The sequence below is a fragment of the Antechinus flavipes genome, chromosome 1 (genome assembly GCF_016432865.1).
Source record: "Antechinus flavipes isolate AdamAnt ecotype Samford, QLD, Australia chromosome 1, AdamAnt_v2, whole genome shotgun sequence".
Lineage (NCBI taxonomy): Eukaryota > Metazoa > Chordata > Mammalia > Dasyuromorphia > Dasyuridae > Antechinus > Antechinus flavipes.
In genome coordinates, this window is record NC_067398.1 from 103300149 (window position 1) to 103311085 (window position 10937).

Below are 10937 nucleotides of genomic sequence, written 5' to 3' on the forward strand. Positions count from 1 at the left end.
CCTGGACAACTCAGCCTGTGTCTCCAGCACTTTCTTCAATTTTAAGTTGGACATAAAAGCAGCACCTCTCTTCCAGGGTTGTTGAGGATGGAGTGAGATAATTTTCATAAAGTGCTTAGCAAGTGATTGACAGATAACAAGAACTGTACAAATACTTATTTTTTTCCCTTGTTCCATTTAACCTTTTCCTCCCTCCCCCCAGTGATTTCCTCTGCTCAAATCAAGGGATATAGAAAAATAATGAAAAATTATTCCTGTATTCAAGGAATTGGAATTCTACCAAATGGAAACATTTTTGCAGATTAGATTACATTACATAATTTGAACCTCCTGAAAAAGAAGACATCTTAGGGAGCTCAGGAATATTGAGCAGTCTTTATTGGAATATAGGGGTTGGAGTACTGTGCTACATTCTGTTATGTACATGAATGATGTTTGATCAGTTTCAATCCTGAGGGGCCTGGACTCAAATGAAGGATAAGAAACTCCCTTATCTTAAACTTCTGGAACACTGTTTCCCACCCCAGCATTCTTGGGTAAAACTTTACATATGGCTCATATGTAGGGTCTCTCCAAAAAGAAGGAATGAAAAGGTACAATATGTACAATAAAGGACAACTAATTAACTGCTAGACAAAAAAGGAATTCTAAATACAGGGTTTCACAATCATACATAAAAACAAACAAAATAAATCCCATATCCCAGAATTTATGAATTAACCTTTAACTACAGCTAAAACTTGCTGGGACATTGATGTTCAAATTTTTTCAGAACTTAAAACAATTTGCAAGACAGAAAATTAGGCATTTTTCATATCTAGGCATACTACTATATAAACTATTTCTAGTAATCATCTACTGAAAGAACGACAAGGCTGGACTTATCCTTTGGAGGTTAGCTTCTCAATTATAGAAGCTTTCCTTAGCACCAGTTCACTCCAATTGCTGCTTCTGTAAACAATCACTTCTCCATTGGACTCTAGGATCTTTAAAACTCATAAAGTTGCACCTAAATTTTAACATATTCATCACAAAAATACTGTTCAATCACTTATTTAGGAAAAGAATCACAGGCAAAAATACTAATGGGACCCAAATGTATGCTCTAATTGAGCCTATTCTCTGATAATGGAGTAGGTTACAAAGTTGCATCCATGGGCAGGATGATGGTGCCTTTCCGGACTTCTTGGGTTCCAACTCCCCTGCTTTCTTCCCCAGACCAGGTACATCTTCCTTTGCCTCTGCTGACGCCGCACCCTAGTGGACACAGACTCTTATAAGCTGGATGCCCTCTGTGGATAAAAGATGTATCATGAAATGAACCCTAGCAGTGGAGATGCATTTCTAGAGCAGTAGCAGGAGCAGCAGCAGCCCCAGCATCAATTCCCCCTAAGATTCTTCACAGTGGTTTTGTGGTTTCAGCTAGTGCAGGGCTTTGGCCCTGCTCAGTTTTCAGGTGAGTTTGATAATCTCCATGCTTGTGCTGACCCAGGAATCCCAGAGTATGGCTCTGGAACCCCCATTGAAAGTGTTTTCTTCAAAGACTTCCTAGCTCGATTTCACTGCCAAGAAGGAAACAAGCTTAGGGACCCACCAAGAAGACTGTATTAAACACTTGAATGGTTCATTAAGCTTCATACCAACTGAAAAACTGATGTGACTACCAGATTGCCACCTTCCCTACACTGAAGATGCTGATATTGGTAATAAGACATACAAACATGGGGACAAGTTGATAATCAGCTGTCATGGAGGATTCAAAATCAGATATCCTAACTTGTACAACATGGTGTTGACATGTTGCAATGATGGCTAAATCACTGGGGTGTAATCTTCCCATTTGTCAAGGTTGCCTGAGACCTTTGCTTTCTGCTAATGGTTGTCAACATGTCTGAGTACCAGTTCAACTTCTCTGTGGGAGCAGTGATTGCCTACCACTGCTTCCCAGGATTTGAACTAGAGGGTTCAGATATCTCGAGTGTTTTTACAATCTTATCTGGTCATATAGTTCACCCAAGTGCCTTGCTTTAGAAGTATGTCCGCTTGCACCTATCATGAATCACAGAAACTATATTTGCTAGCCAAGGCCTTGCAAGCAATTCAATCATGGGACTGTGATTGAGTTCTATTGTGATCTTGGTTACAGACTCACCAGTGACTACAAGTTCATCACCTGCCCCTACAGAGGATGGTTTCTTTTCTATCAAGTCTTCTGTATAAACTCAGAGCAAATCTGGCCCAATCCCCAAGAAACCCTACAGACAACATGAAAAATTGTGGTGTTCACCTAAACCAGTATCATCTAGTGCTTCTTTGGTAATTCTGGTCAGGATGTTCTATATCAAATTTAATATATATTTCCTCCCCGGGGCCTCTCAGCAAAGGCCAGCAGTGATCCTTACTTTCTGGTGATGGATAGGTTACCCATTATGTTGCTTATGATGGCACTGTGAACAGTAGCTTGAACACTTTAGCCCCAGGATACCTGTGTTCTGTAGACCATGCCAGCAGAAGAGCAAAGTTTACGAGTATTCTGGAACTTTTATCCAGCCATGTTAGGAAATGCTGAAATTAGGAAACACTGTGCCTGTTCCGTAGTGTATATGTGTTGGGGGTGGGGGGGAGGAAGGAGAAATGAGAGGGTGAGTATGGGGAAAGGCTAAAATGCTCTCTGCTGAGATGATCATATCACTTCCTTATTTAAAAATGATTTTCTTTTGTCTGTAGGTGAAACAAACATTCTTAACCTATCATTACAAAGAAATTGGAGCTATGAATAAGTTTAGATATCATCCTGTCTATCTCCACATATTCTATTTTGTTAAATTAAGACATAAAGAGATTGTGACTTGCTAAAAGTTCACATTTGTAGCAGAGTCAGGTGTGCTATATTTTCTCCATCTGGTCCTAGGGCATTCTGAGACATTGGGCAACCTTTTCTCTATTGTCATTGGCTCAAACACCCACAAATCAATAAAATTGTGGGAATTGAGTGAATCATACTGATGCCATCTTTGACTCAATTTTGGAACTAGCTCAGTTCCCATCTATTTAATTAAGGGCATTAATTAATTCATTTGTGTCTTATGAGGAAACTTTATACAATTATAAGAGTACTTTATTGCATTATTTGAACCTACTCTGTGTGTCTAGGAAGCTAGACTACCTCTATTTCGAAGACTCTTAACTAAGTATCTAGCTTATTCTGACCAGAAACCCAGGAAGATTTGACTATTGATGCAAGGAGTATTCTCATAATTATATATGTCAAGAAACTCAAATGTCTTATTTCATGACTGGCCCTTTACTGGTCACTATTACTTGTTTCTTGTTCATTTTATTGAATACAGACATTCGGAAGAGGGAATGGGACAATTTTTATTTTCTGATTTCATGGAATTCTACCTGTTTTCTTTTCCCTTCTCACTAAACCCAGAAAGCCCTTAATCTTTTCTTCAGTAAGAAATCAAATTACCCAGTCTTGTATCCTGCTTGATATCCTACTGATTCTTTTCTTTTATGCATAAAAAGCTGATTCCATTGTATTTGGAGACCAGTGCCAAGTGGAGGTTACCTGGTCTTTATTTGTTATGCAATTGGCATGCATTGCTTAAAAACTGCTATGTTTAGAAGCTCAAATCTTTGTTTAGTCAGTTATTTTAGATTTCACCTATCACATACCTATATTCCCCCAAGTTTTAGGAGCTCAATGATTTGCAACCTAGCTCCATTTAACCATTACATATCAGATAGTTTTTACTAAGGAATATATATTTTAAAGACATAGCAAATATAAATGTAAAGTATTTACACTCAAATACCTAGAAAATATAATTCCCCCTACATTACTTTGGTCTCTGGGATAACATTAGATGATTAGTTCAAACCTTAACTAAGTTCTTATCTAGTATTATTTACCCAAGTTCTTTCCTAGATGTGTCAGAAATGTCTAACCTATGGGTCAGAGTCCTATAGGTTCCTTCTGAAGTTCTTTCCATCAATATCCCTAGGATATTGATGCTGTGTTGAGTGTATCTTGATTTCAAATTATCAGTGACACACTCTCTGAAAGTTTGAGAAGTCATTCATTTCATGAGATTCCATGATTTAAGAAGTCGCTACGATCCTCCATCAATAAATTAGGCAGATACTGTAGCTGATGTCTGCAGGAACTTTTTGAATGATTATATTGTTAAGCAAAAACCCTCCTCTCCAATATCCTCAGAACCAATTGCAGAATATCTAAGGTACAGAGTATGTACATGTGTTCCATAATCTATCATCTCTTTAAGATGTTTTTCTTATGTATTATAACATACGGAGTTATAATCATCATAATAAAAATAATAGTTACACATATATAGCTATATCTATCAATCTATCTATATCTATAGATATGTAGATATATATTTAAATTCAGCAAAGTACTTTATAAATATTACATAATCTGAATTTTACAAGAACCATAGGAAGTAGATATTTTCATTATCATATTTTCTAGAAAAGGTAACTGAGGCCAATAAGAGTTTTTAAGTGACTTGTTCAGGGTCATATAGCTAAGAAATGTCTGAGACTACTTACATCTTTCTGTCCTTAGGCTCAGTTATTTCTATCTAACACCACCTCATCACTGGAAGGATATATAACTTGGTCAAGAAAGCAAGCTCTTCTGGAATGAGAGTTTGCTTAGTCCTTTTTAGCACTTCACATTCACATTTGGTATTTACCTATCACTTTATTCTCACAGGTGACTCCAAGAAGTTGTACCATACACAACAGCCTCACTCTAATAAACAGAATTGGCAGAAAGACTAAACCAGGTGGAGGGTAATCTATGGGTCTCAAACTTGTTGACAAATTGGAGAGTTATTTACCATAATCATATGAAGACTTTCTCCAGAGAAAAGGACAGATGAAAAGTAGTTTGTTCCAAAGATCATGAAGGTGGCTGACACAGATGCTGTGGAGCATTTAAAGCTTAAACACACATTGAAGACACTAAGGTCATCCTGCATCCCTGGTCATGGCCAGTCATCTTTTCATTTTGTATTGTCACTGTATTTCATTGACTCTTGAAGAGAGAAAGTAAGGCTGATAACTGTTTATAGTTCTGCCTCATTTAAATATAATTCATTCAGGGATTAAGACTTTAGTTTAGTAAGAAATTGGTCCTCTTCAAAAAGGACAAACAACAACAGCCATTGAAGGAAATCAGTGCATTTTTTTTTCTTTTTACACCCCCCCCCCCTCACTACTCTAATAGCTATTCTTATTCAAATACCACTTCTGTGGAGTTTCTCCTCTTTATAAGACAATTTCTTTTTTGAGTAAGGATAATGTTTGCAAAGAAGACATTTTAGTTATAGACAATATTTTATTTAGAAATTCAATCTTTTTTTTTTTTTTTTTTCAGCAAGCAAGGGAAGAAAACAGAAAGAAAGCAAATAATGGATCAGGGAAGTAATAAATGGCTTTTCCCCAAGTTCTTCAAGTATGTGATTTAATTTAACTCTTATAAAATCTTCTTTTGTTCCATTCCTTTTTTCATCACAATTGTATTTTCTTTCCTTTTAACTTAATGGAGTCATGCTTCTATGAATATTTCCAGAGATTGTGTCACTTAAATAATTGTTATAATCACAACAATAGCAAAGTAAAATTGTAGAACATTTTTAGTAAATTTTAGTATATTTAAAAAATTTTAAATTAATTTAAATTAACTAGTTAAATTAATTAAAACATTGGTTGTAATGGGCTGAGGCTTGATTTGATGCACTGAGGTCCCAAGTATGTGAGGCTAAATAGTAATTGGACCATACTCTATTAATATATATATGCTTGGAGAAAGAATGGCCCCCACCCACTCTTTGTGCAAGTCCTGATGTGTTGTATAGGAAATGACGTTTTTGGTGGATGGAGGCAGGAGAGTGGAAAGGGAAATGGAAAGAGAAACTGCTGACTGGCATCTTGTCACAGCTGCTCTCATTGCGATCGCGACTGCCCTTGACCTCTGATCCCCCTCTGCTAGCTGGTTTTCTGTCGCAGCTGCCCATATTGCTTTCCTCACCTCTACTGAGAATAAAGATTGAAGATTTTTCCCTTAACTTGAATTCCTGACTCTGGCTGATTTTAAATACGTGGTCATCACAATCGATGTTTTAATATACCAAGAAGGAATAAACTGACATAATATCCACTTCTGAATTGCTCAATAGTATCAAGGTGTTATGCAAAGGCTCCTAGACAGTGTCAGCAGATCTAAATTTATAGTGTCTGCTTTTCCTCAGTAAACTTCATGTCCTTGGGCAAGTAACAGTATTCATGATCTTCAGTTTTTTAAAGAAATAAGGGTTTTGGAATGGATGATCTCTGAGGTCATTTTCTGTTTTAAAATTTGGTGACATATTCATTTTGATTTTTATTTGGAAGGTATTGATATTAAATTGATAATATTTTTGATTTGGCTTCAAGCCAACTCTTTTTATAGATTTCTTAAATTTCTTGTGTGGTGAGGCTTCACATGTTGCCAGGATCTGTTTCTTTACATGTAGGATGAGAGTGTCTTTATGAGACTTGAAGGGAAGCGGAATACTTAATTTCTTCTGGCTCTATACTTCTTTAAGAGATACTTTACTTCTTTCCAGGAAGATAAATAGGAACTTAAGGACAGAGACAATTATGTTTTCTTTAAATAGAAGGGTACCACACCCGAATTTTATCTATTGGCTCCCTCAAGTATTATAAGTCTGGGGAATATGATCAGTTTCAAGCAAATTTCTGATAGTTATTTCATTATTGGTAGGGAGTAGGAGCCGAAGCTTTATAACCTTATCTCCTCCCACCCCTACAAATACCATATTAATAATGAATTCACATAACACTTAGACAATAAACCCATTTCCCCCCCAAATTTTGGCAAAATAGAAATCAGAGAAGGGATACACAGGAATATATGTACCATATAAAACGATATGAAAGAGCTCTCTTGTGAGCAGCAAAGTAACTCAGTTCAAGTGAGAGAGTTCTAAACTTCATCTAAGGAGAAATTCCTTAATATCAAGATATAAGCTGGGCATAGGGATGTGATAGAGACTGTCATTCCTGCTCATGTCTTCCTGGGGTCTTTTCTTTTAGTAACCTGAAGTGAGGATGGCCTCTTCAATGTTTCCATTTGAAAAATGGAAGTTAGAAACAACTGAGGCAATTGCAGGCCCATAAGTGATATTTGAAGTAGCTTGAAAAGTCCTGGAGTTCTCTATCTCACCAGTTGCACCTTACTCCTCATACAGGCCAGCACACTTTTCTCTACCAATGAGAAAAAAGTTCTATACCAGTGAGCTTGGTTACCCTTGGTACAAGGTTGAAGCATTCGTGTCTAATATTTTCCTTTTTATGTATGTGTAGAAGGGGCTATGATGGTTGCAATGTTAAAAACCATAGCAATACTCAATAGACATATAATACTTTTTCTTTTTTTCTTTTTTCTTTGTATTAAAACTATGATTTCACTGATAGCGGGAGTTCCCAGTAGGGAAACTTCCTCTATCAATGAAGTTGATTTCTGAACTAGAGCACTAAGGTTTACTGACTTTTGGAAGAAAGTCCCTAAAGCCAGCATGTATAAGAAGTAGATCTTGATTCCAGATCTTCCTGAATTCCAAATCAGACACCAGGTTTGTTTGTTTGTTTTAACAGGAAGATGTTGTAAATGAGCTTGACATTTTTGTTCATAATTTAAAAAGCAAAATAACACAAGCATTTTTTAATACAAAGTGGAATAGGAAATAAGAATTGTATATAAAAATTCCAATTTCAGTTACACATACCTTACATTTCCTTTGAAATATAAAGTAAATTCAAAATATAACTTTCGATGTTTTTATACTTTTCAAATCACTTTTATATAAGAACTTACATTTATATAGTACTTTAAAATTTATAAATTGCTTTCCCAAGGAACTAGGAAATAGAACATGACTATTCTTGTTAGCACCAAATTACAGATGATATAAATGAAGCACTACTAGGCCATAAGTGTCTTCTGAGGTAGAAGCTACAAACCGAGCATGAGCAGACCATCTTCTCTGAATATGTTTCCAATAATGAATGGTAACTGACTTTTGTTGAGGCCATTCACAAATTCTTACTCAGTATTGCTCATGATCAATAGTCCACATTTACCAAATATCCAGGCTTGGAATTCAGATCTGTGGCTTATGGAACAATAACCAAAACTGTCCTTTTTTGGGTTTGGATCTTAAACTCAACATCATAATCTCTCTGTATTTTTTTAAATCATTAAATTTTCTGATCACTATTCTAATTTGTTATGCATTTTTTGTCTGATTCGAGGGAATGGTTCAATTTGCTTACTCACAATCTGTGGTTGTTTAGCTCAGTTGGATAGATGACTGCGTTAATGAAGTTGAGTCCTTTTGTAGGCCAATTAGCTTTGCTTGGTTCCAAGACACATACTGCACCATGATCTCTAGCCAACTATCTTGTAAAGCCATGTTATTATTCACAAAGAATTCTGCAAGATAGGATGTGGAAAAAATTAATACCAACTTTTCCTACTTAAAAACAAAAACAAAAACAAGATTATTATTTGACAACAACCCTAGGCAAGATTTGACCATATTTTTATTTTTGAAAACTATGCTTCTACATATTATCATCCATCACAGTTTTTGAACCTATATGCTTAGGTGTGAAAGATGACTTATCACAAAATAAATCTCCAAATTCTATGGGGAGCCAAATTTTATCACATTTAAATATATCTTTGTAATTCAGTTCACTCAATATTTATTTGTTAAGCATGTTTTATATATACTATATTATTACTGGTGGTACAATGATCTAAAAGCAGTGATAACTGAGCCCAAAGAGATTATATTCTATAGAAGAAGATTCAACAAATATAAAGAAAAATAAATGCAAGTGTCACACAGATCCTCTTACTTTCCTGAAATTTCAGAGAATGTAAATCATAGTTTACCTAAAGTTTGAGTACTATGATAAGAAGTCATACTTCCCCTACTTCTCTTTCTAGATCTTTGTGACATGACTGGGATTATATGTCTTGTTCTGTTGGTTTTGTCCTTCTTAGCTTCAGGTATCAGTGGTGATCTCTCTACTCTGGAAATTATGGTGACCTGGGAGTTAGGATTCCAGATGAGATGATGCAAGCCAGATTTCTTTATCTTTCTCTTTTTTGTGTTTGTGTATTGGCAAATGTCTTAAAAGGTTAAAGCTAAGCAAGCAGAGATAGTTGGTAAACTTTGTAAAATGCATCTTAGTTTTTTGTCTTATTTGGAGAACTTCGTCAAATGTTCTTTGTAATGAGAATTGGCAAAATTTTGAATTTAGAGATAATTATGATTTGAATTAGAGATAATTATGATTTGAGGCTTTACTGTATGGCAGTTGGAAAGCAAAAGAAAAGACCCTGAAGATTTGTGATAATAACTTATTAAAAAATATACCCTTGATTATTTGCTGAGGATGGCACATTTTAAATGATGCAAATATATAAGCTAGGCTACTCTGGTCAAGCCCAGTTCTAACATGGAGATACCCTTGACCACATATAGTTTACCTAGCATGAAAACCTGCTGTGTCCCCTACCATGTGAATGAAAATAGCCTTGTTTGACTGGCTGCTTGTGTCTTTACAACTAGTGAGATTGAGATGTTTATTTAATTTTTTTCTTTTTTTTTCTTTGCTTTTCTGTTATGCTCTTTTCTACAACTCTTATCTACTATTTCCAGAAAGTGAAAATGAACTAAACTGGTAAGAGGAAAATGATATTGCTTTCCCTGCTTCCTCTCTTTTACCTGACTCTAAGAAATAAATGTAGGGGTATTTGTTTCTATCCTGGCATGGTGATTTTGGAGCCAGAATTCAAGGAGGAGTACTATAATCAGCCAGGGAGTCATAGAAAACCTGAGAAACTAAGATATCTGGTACTTGAGCCCAAGGCAGTTGCTGACTTGGAACTGAGATTATGCTTTGTAGAAATTAAGTGAAGATATATACTTAATCCTTTTTCTCATAAGAGGCTGAAATGAGGGGAGGAGTAATATGCCTTCTACATGTTTGGAGAGAATTTGTATACTTAAACTTTTGGAAGAAAATATTCTTTTGTGAAAGTTAATCTGACTGTTAGTGACTAAATGTATTTGAGGTGTAAGGGATTATAATAAAACATAACCCCTATATAAGAATACCATTGGTGAGAACTGGATCCATTTGCAGAAAGTCTAGAAACTTCCAATCCCTTTAATGCTACCAAAGAACCATGGAAGAGAATAGAAATCTAATATACTTAGCCTTGAGGTAGTGAGAACATAAAAGACAGAACAATGAAGAAAGGTCCCCTATATGGGATGGTATCTGAGTGGAGCTTTGAAAGAAGTTAAAAGATAGGTTCTTTAAAATGAAATTTTAAAAAGGAACATATTCTGAACTTTCTTTTTGAGTTCTAGTTGGCCATCAAAGTTCCAAACCATTTATAAGAAGTTTCTTTTCTTTCTATAAAAATATTTTTTTGTGTAAGGAAATAAAAAATAAAAGTTGCATGGATCAATAACACTGTATTATTTTTAAAACTAGCATATTCAGATATTTAAGCTTCTTTTCTACTTAAGTAAAATCAATAAGCTTGTGTGTATCATTAAAAGGTTTTTCCACATGCTCAGATTATTCAAAATAGAGGGAACTACACAGGAGATGCTAGGGAGTTGCTTCAATGATATGAGACCTGGTGCACATGTGGACATTTTTCACTTATCTATCACATTGTTGAATATTCTATCTCCATTAATTTCAGGCTATTTCTTCAAAATAGTCTTCCTAAATAGACTCATTCTCTTCTTAATGGCTTCCAATGGTAAAGGACTTCACTTTGTGAATATACCATTTGCTCCCACCCT

The 10937-nt window shown here is 35.3% G+C and overlaps 1 pseudogene; it reads left to right on the forward strand.

The window, feature by feature from the left end:
- Positions 1–1305: 1305 nt before the first annotated feature.
- On the forward strand, positions 1306–2569 carry LOC127544289 (sushi domain-containing protein 4-like; annotated as a pseudogene).
- The last annotated feature ends 8368 nt before the right edge of the window (positions 2570–10937 follow it).